The 18,495-nt window shown below is 33.2% G+C and overlaps 12 non-coding genes across 12 annotated transcripts; 4 read left to right on the top strand and 8 right to left on the bottom strand.

Annotated features, from left to right (window-relative positions):
* Positions 1 to 704: 704 nt before the first annotated feature.
* TRNAQ-UUG (transfer RNA glutamine (anticodon UUG)) lies at positions 705 to 776 on the bottom strand. Its single transcript has one exon. It is a non-coding gene; the product is annotated as a tRNA-Gln (tRNA).
* A 2,443-nt stretch (positions 777 to 3,219) lies between these two features.
* On the bottom strand, positions 3,220 to 3,291 carry TRNAQ-UUG (transfer RNA glutamine (anticodon UUG)). Its single transcript has one exon. It is a non-coding gene; the product is annotated as a tRNA-Gln (tRNA).
* A 1,547-nt stretch (positions 3,292 to 4,838) lies between these two features.
* Positions 4,839 to 4,910, top strand: TRNAQ-CUG (transfer RNA glutamine (anticodon CUG)). Its single transcript has one exon. It is a non-coding gene; the product is annotated as a tRNA-Gln (tRNA).
* Positions 4,911 to 5,735: 825 nt separating this feature from the next.
* Positions 5,736 to 5,807, bottom strand: TRNAQ-UUG (transfer RNA glutamine (anticodon UUG)). Its single transcript has one exon. It is a non-coding gene; the product is annotated as a tRNA-Gln (tRNA).
* A 2,443-nt stretch (positions 5,808 to 8,250) lies between these two features.
* TRNAQ-UUG (transfer RNA glutamine (anticodon UUG)) lies at positions 8,251 to 8,322 on the bottom strand. The gene has a single exon. It is a non-coding gene; the product is annotated as a tRNA-Gln (tRNA).
* A 1,547-nt stretch (positions 8,323 to 9,869) lies between these two features.
* TRNAQ-CUG (transfer RNA glutamine (anticodon CUG)) lies at positions 9,870 to 9,941 on the top strand. The gene has a single exon. It is a non-coding gene; the product is annotated as a tRNA-Gln (tRNA).
* Positions 9,942 to 10,766: 825 nt separating this feature from the next.
* TRNAQ-UUG (transfer RNA glutamine (anticodon UUG)) lies at positions 10,767 to 10,838 on the bottom strand. Its single transcript has one exon. It is a non-coding gene; the product is annotated as a tRNA-Gln (tRNA).
* Positions 10,839 to 12,384: 1,546 nt separating this feature from the next.
* TRNAQ-CUG (transfer RNA glutamine (anticodon CUG)) lies at positions 12,385 to 12,456 on the top strand. Its single transcript has one exon. It is a non-coding gene; the product is annotated as a tRNA-Gln (tRNA).
* An 825-nt stretch (positions 12,457 to 13,281) lies between these two features.
* TRNAQ-UUG (transfer RNA glutamine (anticodon UUG)) lies at positions 13,282 to 13,353 on the bottom strand. Its single transcript has one exon. It is a non-coding gene; the product is annotated as a tRNA-Gln (tRNA).
* Positions 13,354 to 14,900: 1,547 nt separating this feature from the next.
* Positions 14,901 to 14,972, top strand: TRNAQ-CUG (transfer RNA glutamine (anticodon CUG)). Its single transcript has one exon. It is a non-coding gene; the product is annotated as a tRNA-Gln (tRNA).
* An 825-nt stretch (positions 14,973 to 15,797) lies between these two features.
* On the bottom strand, positions 15,798 to 15,869 carry TRNAQ-UUG (transfer RNA glutamine (anticodon UUG)). Its single transcript has one exon. It is a non-coding gene; the product is annotated as a tRNA-Gln (tRNA).
* Positions 15,870 to 18,314: 2,445 nt separating this feature from the next.
* On the bottom strand, positions 18,315 to 18,386 carry TRNAQ-UUG (transfer RNA glutamine (anticodon UUG)). The gene has a single exon. It is a non-coding gene; the product is annotated as a tRNA-Gln (tRNA).
* Between the last annotated feature and the right edge of the window lie 109 nt (positions 18,387 to 18,495).

Here is an 18,495-nt window from a genome sequence, read left to right as displayed (position 1 = left end):
TATATCCATCTAGATAGTGATAATACAATATAAAGAAAAGAATTATTCATAAACATAAGTACTGAAGCTGAAAACTAAAAACTGTTCTTTCCCATCCACAATTTAAGCAAGAGGTTCTTTTCCTTTCTCATCTTTATGATCAGTAATAAGATAGTTAATTTTGCTGATTTCTTATCTGACAACATTCTTGACTTACACAGTGCATTTAATTGTGAATTTCTTTGAAAGAGGAATTCAGATTAATACATTTGACATGTCTTTCGAAAGATTCTACTTTGTGGTTATGGATCTACTTTAGAAAAACAGAGTGTAAATATCTGTGTGTCTTAATTTCAAGATTGTTATTTAAAAGTTCATCTCTTCTGTCCCCAAAATACACAATTTGATTCCTCAAGTTTTCTTTTAATGAAGGCTTTCCAATTAAAAAAGTTCCGTGTTCCCCTTATCAATAACAGTAAGATTTAAACAAGTAATATCTTGGATCAGCCTCTTGTGATGAGTTGAGAAAACAGAGTCAACTCACAAAATATCTCATTATTTTGAGCCATTTTATTTCCATGTTTTCTAAAAGTTCTATCATTTGCTCACATCAAATAGACTTTAAAAATACAATCAATAAATCAATGTTTCACTCTACCCTTGTTAGATTTATGATATTTATGAATACACTTGACAGAAAAAGATTTGGTCATAAGTCATGAAAATGGTCCCACCGAGATTTGAACTCGGATCCTTGGATTCAAAGTCCAAAGTGCTAACCATTACACCATGGAACCTCCCATGTGACAGGGGAGCAAATTGCTGCAGCAATGTGGACATTTCACATTTTTTATTTTCTACAGTCAAAGACAAACAGAATTATATAACTTTTCTATTCTGTTCAACTTTTGCCTATTGAACTATGTTAGGGAAGGATGTTGCACAAAGGACTCAAGTAACGCTATGACTCTGTTGAACAGTAGTTTTTATGTGAGATAAGATTTTGCAATAAAAGATAAGATTCCCCCGTGAATGCAATCTCTTCTGCCAAAATGGAAAGCTCAACCTGGTACAGGTGGGTTGATGCTGTTATGCTTGTCAATCTGGACTCTGAAAACAGGGATCTAAGTACAAAGCTCAGTGGGACTTATCTAAACTTTACGATTTTTTTTCCATTCAGTTCTTAGAAGTATTAATTGGAAAAACATCTCATTTACTTATAAACTTGTACGTATCAACTTATATGTATGTATCTCCCTATATATCGCTATATGTCTATGTATATTTATCGGAAAATATAAATATATACATTATAAAAATACATATAATCAATAGAGGTGAAAATAATGAACAGTTGTTGCCTCTCCGCATTTGAAACATGAGCTTCTTCTCCTTCCTCTTCTATATGTCCTGAAATTGAGATAGTCACTTTTTAATCAATTTTGATCTAACAACATAGTTGATTTGTACAAAGCATATCATACGATCTGTGAATAATTCTAAAAAAGAAAATTAGATCAGTACCTTTGAGGCCTCCAAGCAAAAGCTTATATTTCATGATTGCAGATCGACTGTTGAAAATCAGCATGAGAAATGTTTTATTTCACAATTTCCATACTAATATACAAAAAACATTTGTACTATCTGAATGATACCGTCATTGTGGTTCTCTAGGTTTGATTTAAGAACACATCTCTTTCAAAATGTGCTATGTTCGCCTTATCAATAGTGTGGAAATCTTCAAAAAGGAATGCTGGGAATCAGCCCTCTGAAATGCATTTGAGAAAAACAGGATAGGATGTTGTAATGTCGCACTATTTTGTGTAGGAATGTGATGTTATGTGTATTATAAAGTTCGTATTTCTGTAACTTGTTCAAGCTGTTGGACATTTTGAAAGGATTCAACATTTTTCTCTTTCAACCTACTGGTGTTGGATTGGAACTATCAATAACAAAAGATGACAGAAATGTAAAAGGTCGAGATTAGTAAAATCGTACCTCAAAGAATTGGACTGGTACCTTTGCATGCAAAGTCCAAAGTGCCAACTGTTGCTCTTTGGAGCCACCCATGTGAGAGACAGAAATGGATGTAGTAGTTTGGAAATGTAGAATGTTTTAATATTCTTCAGTCAAATATGATCATTATTTTGTAAATTGCATTTCCTGATAAACGTTTGCACATTTAACACTGTTATGGAGAATGCAGCTGAAAAGAATCAAATCACATTATAGCTCTTTACACTATGAGCATTCAACTGAGATATCTTTTCATCAATGTAAGAAAAGCCCCCGCACTGATGCGCTCTCTTTTGTCTCAATGGAAAAATCCCTCATGTATGGCAGGGTTCCATGGTGTAATGGTTAGCACTCTGGACTCTGAATCCAGCGATCCAAGTTCAAATCTCGGTGGGACCTGCTTGAATTATGAGATTTAATATTTCACTAATTTCTTAGAATTTGGACTTGGAAAAACATAACGTCAAAGTTTTATACTGAAACTTATCAACGTATAAGTATGTATCTATGTACACATGGCTATATCCATCTAGATAGTGATAATACAATATAAAGAAATGAATTATTCATAAACATAAGTACTGAAGCTGAAAACTAAAAACTGTTCTTTCCCATCCACAATTTAAGCAAGAGGTTCTTTTCCTTTCTCATCTTTATGATCAGTAATAAGATAGTTCATTTTGCTGATTTCTTATCTGACAACATTCTTGACTTACACAGTGCATTTAATTGTGAATTTCTTTGAAAGAGGAATTCAGATTAATACATTTGACATGTCTTTTGAAAGATTCTACTTTGTGGTTATGGATCTACTTTAGAAAAACAGAGTGTAAATATCTGTGTGTCTTAATTTCAAGATTGTTATTTAAAAGTTCATCTCTTCTGTCCCCAAAATACACAATTTGATTCCTCAAGTTTTCTTTTAATGAAGGCTTTCCAATTAAAAAAGTTCTGTGTTCCCCTTATCAATAACAGTAAGATTTAAACAAGTAATATCTTGGATCAGCCTCTTGTGATGAGTTGAGAAAACAGAGTCAGCTCACAAAATATCTCATTATTTTGAGCAATTTTATTTCCATGTTTTCTAAAAGTTCTATCATTTGCTCACATCAAATAGACTTTAAAAATACAATCAATAAATCAATGTTTCACTCTACCCGTGTTAGATTTATGATATTTATTAATACACTTGACAGAAAAAGATTTGGTCATAAGTCATGAAATTGGTCCCACCGAGATTTGAACTCAGATCCTTGGATTCAAAGTCCAAAGTGCTAACCATTACACCATGGAACCTCCCATGTGACAGGGGAGCAAATTGCTGCAGCAATGTGGACATTTCACATTTTTTATTTTCTACAGTCAAAGACAAACAGAATTATATAACTTTTCTATTCTGTTCAACTTTTGCCTATTGAACTATGTTAGGGAAGGATGTTGCACAAAGGACTCAAGTAACGCTATGACTCTGTTGAACAGTACTTTTTATGTGAGATAAGATTTTGCAATAAAAGATAAGATTCCCCCGTGAATGCAATCTCTTCTGCCAAAATGGAAAGCTCAACCTGGTACAGGTGGGTTGATGGTGTTATGCTTGTCAATCTGGACTCTGAAAACAGGGATCTAAGTACAAAGCTCAGTGGGACTTATCTAAACTTTACGATTTTTTTTCCATTCAGTTCTTAGAAGTATTAATTGGAAAAACATCTCATTTACTTATAAACTTGTACGTATCAACTTATATGTATGTATCTCCCTATATATCGCTATATGTCTATGTATATTTATCGGAAAATATAAATATATACATTATAAAAATACATATAATTAATAGAGGTGAAAATAATGAACAGTTGTTGCCTCTCCGCATTTGAAACATGAGCTTCTTCTCCTTCCTCTTCTATATGTCCTGAAATTGAGATAGTCACTTTTTAATCAATTTTGATCTAACAACATAGTTGATTTGTACAAAGCATATCATACGATCTGTGAATAATTCTAAAAAAGAAAATTAGATCAGTACCTTTGAGGCCTCCAAGCAAAAGCTTATATTTCATGATTGCAGATCGACTGTTGAAAATCAGCATGAGAAATGTTTTATTTCACAATTTCCATACTAATATACAAAAAACATTTGTACTATCTGAATGATACCGTCATTGTGGTTCTCTAGGTTTGATTTAAGAACACATCTCTTTCAAAATGTGCTATGTTCGCCTTATCAATAGTGTGGAAATCTTCAAAAAGGAATGCTGGGAATCAGCCCTCTGAAATGCATTTGAGAAAAACAGGATAGGATTTTGTAATGTCGCACTATTTTATGTAGGAATGTGATGTTATGTGTATTATAAAGTTTGTATTTCTGTAACTTGTTCAAGCTGTTGGACATTTTGAAAGGAGTCAACATTTGTCTCTTTCAACCTACTGGTGGTGGATTGGAGCTATCAATAACAAAAATGACAGAAATGTAAAAGGTCGAGATTAGTAAAATAGTACCTCAAAGAATTGGACTGGTACCTTTGCATGCAAAGTCCAAAGTGCCAAGCGTTGCTCTTTGGAGCCACCCATGTGAGAGACAGAGAAATGGATGTAGTAGTTTGGAAATGTAGAATGTTTTAATATTCTTCAGTCAAATATGATCATTATTTTGTAAATTGCATTTCCTGATAAACGTTTGCACATTTAACACTGTTATGGAGAATGCAGCTGAAAAGAATCAAATCACATTATAGCTCTTTACACTATGAGCATTCAACTGAGATATCTTTTTATCAATGTAAGAAAAGCCCCCGCACTGATGCGCTCTCTTTTGTCTCAATGGAAAAATCCCTCATGTATGGCAGGGTTCCATGGTGTAATGGATAGCACTCTGGACTCTGAATCCAGCGCTCCGAGTTCAAATCTCGGTGGGACCTGCTTGAATTATGAGATTTAATATTTCACTAATTTCTTAGAATTTGGACTTGGAAAAACATAACGTCAAAGTTTTATACTGAAACTTATCAACGTATAAGTATGTATCTATGTACACATGGCTATATCCATCTAGATAGTGATAATACAATATAAAGAAATGAATTATTCATAAACATAAGTACTGAAGCTGAAAACTAAAAACTGTTCTTTCCCATCCACAATTTAAGCAAGAGGTTCTTTTCCTTTCTCATCTTTATGATCAGTAATAAGATAGTTCATTTTGCTGATTTCTTATCTGACAACATTCTTGACTTACACAGTGCATTTAATTGTGAATTTCTTTGAAAGAGGAATTCAGATTAATACATTTGACATGTCTTTCGAAAGATTCTACTTTGTGGTTATGGATCTACTTTAGAAAAACAGAGTGTAAATATCTGTGTGTCTTAATTTCAAGATTGTTATTTAAAAGTTCAGCTCTTCTGTCCCCAAAATACACAATTTGATTCCTCAAGTTTTCTTTTAATGAAGGCTTTCCAATTAAAAAAGTTCTGTGTTCCCCTTATCAATAACAGTAAGATTTAAACAAGTAATATCTTGGATCAGCCTCTTGTGATGAGTTGAGAAAACAGAGTCAGCTCACAAAATATCTCATTATTTTGAGCCATTTTATTTCCATGTTTTCTAAAAGTTCTATCATTTGCTCACATCAAATAGACTTTAAAAATACAATCAATAAATCAATGTTTCACTCTACCCGTGTTAGATTTATGATATTTATGAATACACTTGACAGAAAAAGATTTGGTCATAAGTCATGAAAGTGGTCCCACCGAGATTTGAACTCGGATCCTTGGATTCAAAGTCCAAAGTGCTAACCATTACACCATGGAACCTCCCATGTGACAGGGGAGCAAATTGCTGCAGCAATGTGGACATTTCACATTTTTTATTTTCTACAGTCAAAGACAAACAGAATTATATAACTTTTCTATTCTGTTCAACTTTTGCCTATTGAACTATGTTAGGGAAGGATGTTGCACAAAGGACTCAAGTAACGCTATGACTCTGTTGAACAGTACTTTTTATGTGAGATAAGATTTTGCAATAAAAGATAAGATTCCCCCGTGAATGCAATCTCTTCTGCCAAAATGGAAAGCTCAACCTGGTACAGGTGGGTTGATGGTGTTATGCTTGTCAATCTGGACTCTGAAAACAGGGATCTAAGTACAAAGCTCAGTGGGACTTATCTAAGCTTTACGATTTTTTTTCCATTCAGTTCTTAGAAGTATTAATTGGAAAAACATCTCATTTACTTATAAACTTGTACGTATCAACTTATATGTATGTATCTCCCTATATATCGCTATATGTCTATGTATATTTATCGGAAAATATAAATATATACATTATAAAAATACATATAATCAATAGAGGTGAAAATAATGAACAGTTGTTGCCTCTCCGCATTTGAAACATGAGCTTCTTCTCCTTCCTCTTCTATATGTCCTGAAATTGAGATAGTCACTTTTTAATCAATTTTGATCTAACAACATAGTTGATTTGTACAAAGCATATCATACGATCTGTGAATAATTCTAAAAAAGAAAATTAGATCAGTACCTTTGAGGCCTCCAAGCAAAAGCTTATATTTCATGATTGCAGATCGACTGTTGAAAATCAGCATGAGAAATGTTTTATTTCACAATTTCCATACTAATATACAAAAAACATTTGTACTATCTGAATGATACCGTCATTGTGGTTCTCTAGGTTTGATTTAAGAACACATCTCTTTCAAAATGTGCTATATTCGCCTTATCAATAGTGTGGAAATCTTCAAAAAGGAATGCTGGGAATCAGCCCTCTGAAATGCATTTGAGAAAAACAGGATAGGATTTTGTAATGTCGCACTATTTTGTGTAGGAATGTGATGTTATGTGTATTATAAAGTTCGTATTTCTGTAACTTGTTCAAGCTGTTGGACATTTTGAAAGGATTCAACATTTTTCTCTTTCAACCTACTGGTGTTGGATTGGAACTATCAATAACAAAAGATGACAGAAATGTAAAAGGTCGAGATTAGTAAAATCGTACCTCAAAGAATTGGACTGGTACCTTTGCATGCAAAGTCCAAAGTGCCAACTGTTGCTCTTTGGAGCCACCCATGTGAGAGACAGAAATGGATGTAGTAGTTTGGAAATGTAGAATGTTTTAATATTCTTCAGTCAAATATGATCATTATTTTGTAAATTGCATTTCCTGATAAACGTTTGCACATTTAACACTGTTATGGAGAATGCAGCTGAAAAGAATCAAATCACATTATAGCTCTTTACACTATGAGCATTCAACTGAGATATCTTTTCATCAATGTAAGAAAAGCCCCCGCACTGATGCGCTCTCTTTTGTCTCAATGGAAAAATCCCTCATGTATGGCAGGGTTCCATGGTGTAATGGTTAGCACTCTGGACTCTGAATCCAGCGATCCAAGTTCAAATCTCGGTGGGACCTGCTTGAATTATGAGATTTAATATTTCACTAATTTCTTAGAATTTGGACTTGGAAAAACATAACGTCAAAGTTTTATACTGAAACTTATCAACGTATAAGTATGTATCTATGTACACATGGCTATATCCATCTAGATAGTGATAATACAATATAAAGAAATGAATTATTCATAAACATAAGTACTGAAGCTGAAAACTAAAAACTGTTCTTTCCCATCCACAATTTAAGCAAGAGGTTCTTTTCCTTTCTCATCTTTATGATCAGTAATAAGATAGTTCATTTTGCTGATTTCTTATCTGACAACATTCTTGACTTACACAGTGCATTTAATTGTGAATTTCTTTGAAAGAGGAATTCAGATTAATACATTTGACATGTCTTTTGAAAGATTCTACTTTGTGGTTATGGATCTACTTTAGAAAAACAGAGTGTAAATATCTGTGTGTCTTAATTTCAAGATTGTTATTTAAAAGTTCATCTCTTCTGTCCCCAAAATACACAATTTGATTCCTCAAGTTTTCTTTTAATGAAGGCTTTCCAATTAAAAAAGTTCTGTGTTCCCCTTATCAATAACAGTAAGATTTAAACAAGTAATATCTTGGATCAGCCTCTTGTGATGAGTTGAGAAAACAGAGTCAGCTCACAAAATATCTCATTATTTTGAGCAATTTTATTTCCATGTTTTCTAAAAGTTCTATCATTTGCTCACATCAAATAGACTTTAAAAATACAATCAATAAATCAATGTTTCACTCTACCCGTGTTAGATTTATGATATTTATTAATACACTTGACAGAAAAAGATTTGGTCATAAGTCATGAAATTGGTCCCACCGAGATTTGAACTCAGATCCTTGGATTCAAAGTCCAAAGTGCTAACCATTACACCATGGAACCTCCCATGTGACAGGGGAGCAAATTGCTGCAGCAATGTGGACATTTCACATTTTTTATTTTCTACAGTCAAAGACAAACAGAATTATATAACTTTTCTATTCTGTTCAACTTTTGCCTATTGAACTATGTTAGGGAAGGATGTTGCACAAAGGACTCAAGTAACGCTATGACTCTGTTGAACAGTACTTTTTATGTGAGATAAGATTTTGCAATAAAAGATAAGATTCCCCCGTGAATGCAATCTCTTCTGCCAAAATGGAAAGCTCAACCTGGTACAGGTGGGTTGATGGTGTTATGCTTGTCAATCTGGACTCTGAAAACAGGGATCTAAGTACAAAGCTCAGTGGGACTTATCTAAGCTTTACGATTTTTTTTCCATTCAGTTCTTAGAAGTATTAATTGGAAAAACATCTCATTTACTTATAAACTTGTACGTATCAACTTATATGTATGTATCTCCCTATATATCGCTATATGTCTATGTATATTTATCGGAAAATATAAATATATACATTATAAAAATACATATAATTAATAGAGGTGAAAATAATGAACAGTTGTTGCCTCTCCGCATTTGAAACATGAGCTTCTTCTCCTTCCTCTTCTATATGTCCTGAAATTGAGATAGTCACTTTTTAATCAATTTTGATCTAACAACATAGTTGATTTGTACAAAGCATATCATACGATCTGTGAATAATTCTAAAAAAGAAAATTAGATCAGTACCTTTGAGGCCTCCAAGCAAAAGCTTATATTTCATGATTGCAGATCGACTGTTGAAAATCAGCATGAGAAATGTTTTATTTCACAATTTCCATACTAATATACAAAAAACATTTGTACTATCTGAATGATACCGTCATTGTGGTTCTCTAGGTTTGATTTAAGAACACATCTCTTTCAAAATGTGCTATGTTCGCCTTATCAATAGTGTGGAAATCTTCAAAAAGGAATGCTGGGAATCAGCCCTCTGAAATGCATTTGAGAAAAACAGGATAGGATTTTGTAATGTCGCACTATTTTATGTAGGAATGTGATGTTATGTGTATTATAAAGTTTGTATTTCTGTAACTTGTTCAAGCTGTTGGACATTTTGAAAGGAGTCAACATTTGTCTCTTTCAACCTACTGGTGGTGGATTGGAGCTATCAATAACAAAAATGACAGAAATGTAAAAGGTCGAGATTAGTAAAATAGTACCTCAAAGAATTGGACTGGTACCTTTGCATGCAAAGTCCAAAGTGCCAAGCGTTGCTCTTTGGAGCCACCCATGTGAGAGACAGAGAAATGGATGTAGTAGTTTGGAAATGTAGAATGTTTTAATATTCTTCAGTCAAATATGATCATTATTTTGTAAATTGCATTTCCTGATAAACGTTTGCACATTTAACACTGTTATGGAGAATGCAGCTGAAAAGAATCAAATCACATTATAGCTCTTTACACTATGAGCATTCAACTGAGATATCTTTTCATCAATGTAAGAAAAGCCCCCGCACTGATGCGCTCTCTTTTGTCTCAATGGAAAAATCCCTCATGTATGGCAGGGTTCCATGGTGTAATGGATAGCACTCTGGACTCTGAATCCAGCGCTCCGAGTTCAAATCTCGGTGGGACCTGCTTGAATTATGAGATTTAATATTTCACTAATTTCTTAGAATTTGGACTTGGAAAAACATAACGTCAAAGTTTTATACTGAAACTTATCAACGTATAAGTATGTATCTATGTACACATGGCTATATCCATCTAGATAGTGATAATACAATATAAAGAAATGAATTATTCATAAACATAAGTACTGAAGCTGAAAACTAAAAACTGTTCTTTCCCATCCACAATTTAAGCAAGAGGTTCTTTTCCTTTCTCATCTTTATGATCAGTAATAAGATAGTTCATTTTGCTGATTTCTTATCTGACAACATTCTTGACTTACACAGTGCATTTAATTGTGAATTTCTTTGAAAGAGGAATTCAGATTAATACATTTGACATGTCTTTCGAAAGATTCTACTTTGTGGTTATGGATCTACTTTAGAAAAACAGAGTGTAAATATCTGTGTGTCTTAATTTCAAGATTGTTATTTAAAAGTTCAGCTCTTCTGTCCCCAAAATACACAATTTGATTCCTCAAGTTTTCTTTTAATGAAGGCTTTCCAATTAAAAAAGTTCTGTGTTCCCCTTATCAATAACAGTAAGATTTAAACAAGTAATATCTTGGATCAGCCTCTTGTGATGAGTTGAGAAAACAGAGTCAGCTCACAAAATATCTCATTATTTTGAGCCATTTTATTTCCATGTTTTCTAAAAGTTCTATCATTTGCTCACATCAAATAGACTTTAAAAATACAATCAATAAATCAATGTTTCACTCTACCCGTGTTAGATTTATGATATTTATGAATACACTTGACAGAAAAAGATTTGGTCATAAGTCATGAAAGTGGTCCCACCGAGATTTGAACTCGGATCCTTGGATTCAAAGTCCAAAGTGCTAACCATTACACCATGGAACCTCCCATGTGACAGGGGAGCAAATTGCTGCAGCAATGTGGACATTTCACATTTTTTATTTTCTACAGTCAAAGACAAACAGAATTATATAACTTTTCTATTCTGTTCAACTTTTGCCTATTGAACTATGTTAGGGAAGGATGTTGCACAAAGGACTCAAGTAACGCTATGACTCTGTTGAACAGTACTTTTTATGTGAGATAAGATTTTGCAATAAAAGATAAGATTCCCCCGTGAATGCAATCTCTTCTGCCAAAATGGAAAGCTCAACCTGGTACAGGTGGGTTGATGGTGTTATGCTTGTCAATCTGGACTCTGAAAACAGGGATCTAAGTACAAAGCTCAGTGGGACTTATCTAAGCTTTACGATTTTTTTTCCATTCAGTTCTTAGAAGTATTAATTGGAAAAACATCTCATTTACTTATAAACTTGTACGTATCAACTTATATGTATGTATCTCCCTATATATCGCTATATGTCTATGTATATTTATCGGAAAATATAAATATATACATTATAAAAATACATATAATCAATACAGGTGAAAATAATGAACAGTTGTTGCCTCTCCGCATTTGAAACATGAGCTTCTTCTCCTTCCTCTTCTATATGTCCTGAAATTGAGATAGTCACTTTTTAATCAATTTTGATCTAACAACATAGTTGATTTGTACAAAGCATATCATACGATCTGTGAATAATTCTAAAAAAGAAAATTAGATCAGTACCTTTGAGGCCTCCAAGCAAAAGCTTATATTTCATGATTGCAGATCGACTGTTGAAAATCAGCATGAGAAATGTTTTATTTCACAATTTCCATACTAATATACAAAAAACATTTGTACTATCTGAATGATACCGTCATTGTGGTTCTCTAGGTTTGATTTAAGAACACATCTCTTTCAAAATGTGCTATATTCGCCTTATCAATAGTGTGGAAATCTTCAAAAAGGAATGCTGGGAATCAGCCCTCTGAAATGCATTTGAGAAAAACAGGATAGGATTTTGTAATGTCGCACTATTTTGTGTAGGAATGTGATGTTATGTGTATTATAAAGTTCGTATTTCTGTAACTTGTTCAAGCTGTTGGACATTTTGAAAGGATTCAACATTTTTCTCTTTCAACCTACTGGTGTTGGATTGGAACTATCAATAACAAAAGATGACAGAAATGTAAAAGGTCGAGATTAGTAAAATCGTACCTCAAAGAATTGGACTGGTACCTTTGCATGCAAAGTCCAAAGTGCCAACTGTTGCTCTTTGGAGCCACCCATGTGAGAGACAGAAATGGATGTAGTAGTTTGGAAATGTAGAATGTTTTAATATTCTTCAGTCAAATATGATCATTATTTTGTAAATTGCATTTCCTGATAAACGTTTGCACATTTAACACTGTTATGGAGAATGCAGCTGAAAAGAATCAAATCACATTATAGCTCTTTACACTATGAGCATTCAACTGAGATATCTTTTCATCAATGTAAGAAAAGCCCCCGCACTGATGCGCTCTCTTTTGTCTCAATGGAAAAATCCCTCATGTATGGCAGGGTTCCATGGTGTAATGGTTAGCACTCTGGACTCTGAATCCAGCGATCCGAGTTCAAATCTCGGTGGGACCTGCTTGAATTATGAGATTTAATATTTCACTAATTTCTTAGAATTTGGACTTGGAAAAACATAACGTCAAAGTTTTATACTGAAACTTATCAACGTATAAGTATGTATCTATGTACACATGGCTATATCCATCTAGATAGTGATAATACAATATAAAGAAAAGAATTATTCATAAACATAAGTACTGAAGCTGAAAACTAAAAACTGTTCTTTCCCATCCACAATTTAAGCAAGAGGTTCTTTTCCTTTCTCATCTTTATGATCAGTAATAAGATAGTTAATTTTGCTGATTTCTTATCTGACAACATTCTTGACTTACACAGTGCATTTAATTGTGAATTTCTTTGAAAGAGGAATTCAGATTAATACATTTGACATGTCTTTCGAAAGATTCTACTTTGTGGTTATGGATCTACTTTAGAAAAACAGAGTGTAAATATCTGTGTGTCTTAATTTCAAGATTGTTATTTAAAAGTTCATCTCTTCTGTCCCCAAAATACACAATTTGATTCCTCAAGTTTTCTTTTAATGAAGGCTTTCCAATTAAAAAAGTTCTGTGTTCCCCTTATCAATAACAGTAAGATTTAAACAAATAATATCTTGGATCAGCCTCTTGTGATGAGTTGAGAAAACAGAGTCAGCTCACAAAATATCTCATTATTTTGAGCCATTTTATTTCCATGTTTTCTAAAAGTTCTATCATTTGCTCACATCAAATAGACTTTAAAAATACAATCAATAAATCAATGTTTCACTCTACCCGTGTTAGATTTATGATATTTATGAATACACTTGACAGAAAAAGATTTGGTCATAAGTCATGAAAGTGGTCCCACCGAGATTTGAACTCGGATCCTTGGATTCAAAGTCCAAAGTGCTAACCATTACACCATGGAACCTCCCATGTGACAGGGGAGCAAATTGCTGCAGCAATGTGGACATTTCACATTTTTTATTTTCTACAGTCAAAGACAAACAGAATTATATAACTTTTCTATTCTGTTCAACTTTTGCCTATTGAACTATGTTAGGGAAGGATGTTGCACAAAGGACTCAAGTAACGCTATGACTCTGTTGAACAGTACTTTTTATGTGAGATAAGATTTTGCAATAAAAGATAAGATTCCCCCGTGAATGCAATCTCTTCTGCCAAAATGGAAAGCTCAACCTGGTACAGGTGGGTTGATGGTGTTATGCTTGTCAATCTGGACTCTGAAAACAGGGATCTAAGTACAAAGCTCAGTGGGACTTATCTAAACTTTACGATTTTTTTTCCATTCAGTTCTTAGAAGTATTAATTGGAAAAACATCTCATTTACTTATAAACTTGTACGTATCAACTTATATGTATGTATCTCCCTATATATCGCTATATGTCTATGTATATTTATCGGAAAATATAAATATATACATTATAAAAATACATATAATTAATAGAGGTGAAAATAATGAACAGTTGTTGCCTCTCCGCATTTGAAACATGAGCTTCTTCTCCTTCCTCTTCTATATGTCCTGAAATTGAGATAGTCACTTTTTAATCAATTTTGATCTAACAACATAGTTGATTTGTACAAAGCATATCATACGATCTGTGAATAATTCTAAAAAAGAAAATTAGATCAGTACCTTTGAGGCCTCCAAGCAAAAGCTTATATTTCATGATTGCAGATCGACTGTTGAAAATCAGCATGAGAAATGTTTTATTTCACAATTTCCATACTAATATACAAAAAACATTTGTACTATCTGAATGATACCGTCATTGTGGTTCTCTAGGTTTGATTTAAGAACACATCTCTTTCAAAATGTGCTATGTTCGCCTTATCAATAGTGTGGAAATCTTCAAAAAGGAATGCTGGGAATCAGCCCTCTGAAATGCATTTGAGAAAAACAGGATAGGATTTTGTAATGTCGCACTATTTTATGTAGGAATGTGATGTTATGTGTATTATAAAGTTTGTATTTCTGTAACTTGTTCAAGCTGTTGGACATTTTGAAAGGAGTCAACATTTGTCTCTTTCAACCTACTGGTGGTGGATTGGAGCTATCAATAACAAAAATGACAGAAATGTAAAAGGTCGAGATTAGTAAAATAGTACCTCAAAGAATTGGACTGGTACCTTTGCATGCAAAGTCCAAAGTGCCAAGCGTTGCTCTTTGGAGCCACCCATGTGAGAGACAGAGAAATGGATGTAGTAGTTTGGAAATGTAGAATGTTTTAATATTCTTCAGTCAAATATGATCATTATTTTGTAAATTGCATTTCCTGATAAACGTTTGCACATTTAACACTGTTATGGAGAATGCAGCTGAAAAGAATCAAATCACATTATAGCTCTTTACACTATGAGCATTCAACTGAGATATCTTTTCATCAATGTAAGAAAAGCCCCCGCACTGATGCGCTCTCTTTTGTCTCAATGGAAAAATCCCTCATGTATGGCAGGGTTCCATGGTGTAATGGATAGCACTCTGGACTCTGAATCCAGCGATCCGAGTTCAAATCTCGGTGGGACCTGCTTGAATTATGAGATTTAATATTTCACTAATTTCTTAGAATTTGGACTTGGAAAAACATAACGTCAAAGTTTTATACTGAAACTTATCAACGTATAAGTATGTATCTATGTACACATGGCTATATCCATCTAGATAGTGATAATACAATATAAAGAAATGAATTATTCATAAACATAAGTACTGAAGCTGAAAACTAAAAACTGTTCTTTCCCATCCACAATTTAAGCAAGAGGTTCTTTTCCTTTCTCATCTTTATGATCAGTAATAAGATAGTTCATTTTGCTGATTTCTTATCTGACAACATTCTTGACTTACACAGTGCATTTAATTGTGAATTTCTTTGAAAGAGGAATTCAGATTAATACATTTGACATGTCTTTCGAAAGATTCTACTTTGTGGTTATGGATCTACTTTAGAAAAACAGAGTGTAAATATCTGTGTGTCTTAATTTCAAGATTGTTATTTAAAAGTTCATCTCTTCTGTCCCCAAAATACACAATTTGATTCCTCAAGTTTTCTTTTAATGAAGGCTTTCCAATTAAAAAAGTTCTGTGTTCCCCTTATCAATAACAGTAAGATTTAAACAAGTAATATCTTGGATCAGCCTCTTGTGATGAGTTGAGAAAACAGAGTCAGCTCACAAAATATCTCATTATTTTGAGCCATTTTATTTCCATGTTTTCTAAAAGTTCTATCATTTGCTCACATCAAATAGACTTTAAAAATACAATCAATAAATCAATGTTTCACTCTACCCGTGTTAGATTTATGATATTTATGAATACACTTGACAGAAAAAGATTTGGTCATAAGTCATGAAAGTGGTCCCACCGAGATTTGAACTCGGATCCTTGGATTCAAAGTCCAAAGTGCTAACCATTACACCATGGAACCTCCCATGTGACAGGGGAGCAAATTGCTGCAGCAGTGTGGACATTTCACATTTTTTATTTTCTACAGTCAAAGACAAACAGAATTATATAACTTTTCTATTCTGTTCAACTTTTGCCTATTGAACTATGTTAGGGAAGGATGTTGCACAAAGGACTCAAGTAACGCTATGACTCTGTTGAACAGTACTTTTTATGTGAGATAAGATTTTGCAATAAAAGATAAGATTCCCCCGTGAATGCAATCTCTTCTGCCAAAATGGAAAGCTCAACCTGGTACAGGTGGGTTGATGGTGTTATGCTTGTCAATCTGGACTCTGAAAACAGGGATCTAAGTACAAAGCTCAGTGGGACTTATCTAAGCTTTACGATTTTTTTTCCATTCAGTTCTTAGAAGTATTAATTGGAAAAACATCTCATTTACTTATAAACTTGTACGTATCAACTTATATGTATGTATCTCCCTATATATCGCTATATGTCTATGTATATTTATCGGAAAATATAAATATATACATTATAAAAATACATATAATTAATAGAGGTGAAAATAATGAACAGTTGTTGCCTCTCCGCATTTGAAACATGAGCTTCTTCTCCTTCCTCTTCTATATGTCCTGAAATTGAGATAGTCACTTTTTAATCAATTTTGATCTAACAACATAGTTGATTTGTACAAAGCATATCATACGATCTGTGAATAATTCTAAAAAAGAAAATTAGATCAGTACCTTTGAGGCCTCCAAGCAAAAGCTTATATTTCATGATTGCAGATCGACTGTTGAAAATCAGCATGAGAAATGTTTTATTTCACAATTTCCATACTAATATACAAAAAACATTTGTTCTATCTGAATGATACCGTCATTGTGGTTCTCTAGGTTTGATTTAAGAACACATCTCTTTCAAAATGTGCTATGTTCGCCTTATCAATAGTGTGGAAATCTTCAAAAAGGAATGCTGGGAATCAGCCCTCTGATATGCATTTGAGAAAAACAGGATAGGATTTTGTAATGTCGCACTATTTTGTGTAGGAATGTGATGTTATGTGTATTATAAAGTTCGTATTTCTGTAACTTGTTCAAGCTGTTGGACATTTTGAAAGGAGTCAACATTTGTCTCTTTCAACCTACTGGTGTTGGATTGGAGCTATCAATAACAAAAGATGACAGAAATGTAAAAGGTCGAGATTAGTAAAATAGTACCTCAAAGAATTGGACTGGTACCTTTGCATGCAAAGTCCAAAGTGCCAAGCGTTGCTCTTTGGAGCCACCCATGTGAGAGACAGAGAAATGGATGTAGTAGTTTGGAAATGTAGAATGTTTTAATATTCTTCAGTCAAATATGATCATTATTTTGTAAATTGCATTTCCTGATAAACGTTTGCACATTTAACACTGTTATGGAGAATGCAGCTGAAAAGAATCAAATCACATTATAGCTCTTTACACTATGAGCATTCAACTGAGATATCTTTTCATCAATGTAAGAAAAGCCCCCGCACTGATGCGCTCTCTTTTGTCTCAATGGAAAAATCCCTCATGTATGGCAGGGTTCCATGGTGTAATGGTTAGCACTCTGGACTCTGAATCCAGCGATCCGAGATCAAATCTCAGTGGGACCTGCTTGAATTATGAGATTTAATATTTCACTAATTTCTTAGAATTTGGACTTGGAAAAACATAACGTCAAAGTTTTATACTGAAACTTATCAACGTATAAGTATGTATCTATGTACACATGGCTATATCCATCTAGATAGTGATAATACAATATAAAGAAAAGAATTATTCATAAACATAAGTACTGAAGCTGAAAACTAAAAACTGTTCTTTCCCATCCACAATTTAAGCAAGAGGTTCTTTTCCTTTCTCATCTTTATGATCAGTAATAAGATAGTTAATTTTGCTGATTTCTTCTCTGACAACATTCTTGACTTACACAGTGCATTTAATTGTGAATTTCTTTGAAAGAGGAATTCAGATTAATACATTTGACATGTCTTTCGAAAGATTCTACTTTGTGGTTATGGATCTACTTTAGAAAAACAGAGTGTAAATATCTGTGTGTCTTAATTTCAAGATTGTTATTTAAAAGTTCATCTCTTCTGTCCCCAAAATACACAATTTGATTCCTCAAGTTTTCTTTTAATGAAGGCTTTCCAATTAAAAAAGTTCCGTGTTCCCCTTATCAATAACAGTAAGATTTAAACAAGTAATATCTTGGATCAGCCTCTTGTGATGAGTTGAGAAAACAGAGTCAGCTCACAAAATATCTCATTATTTTGAGCCATTTTATTTCCATGTTTTCTAAAAGTTCTATCATTTGCTCACATCAAATAGACTTTAAAAATACAATCAATAAATCAATGTTTCACTCTACCCGTGTTAGATTTATGATATTTATGAATACACTTGACAGAAAAAGATTTGGTCATAAGTCATGAAAGTGGTCCCACCGAGATTTGAACTCGGATCCTTGGATTCAAAGTCCAAAGTGCTAACCATTACACCATGGAACCTCCCATGTGACAGGGGAGCAAATTGCTGCAGCAATGTGGACATTTCACATTTTTTATTTTCTACAGTCAAAGACAAACAGAATTATATAACTTTTCTATTCTGTTCAAC

Source organism: Lissotriton vulgaris, chromosome 4_1, assembly GCF_964263255.1.
Source record: "Lissotriton vulgaris chromosome 4_1, aLisVul1.2, whole genome shotgun sequence".
NCBI classification, from domain to species: domain Eukaryota; kingdom Metazoa; phylum Chordata; class Amphibia; order Caudata; family Salamandridae; genus Lissotriton; species Lissotriton vulgaris.
This window is presented reverse-complemented; position numbering and strand designations above follow the sequence as displayed.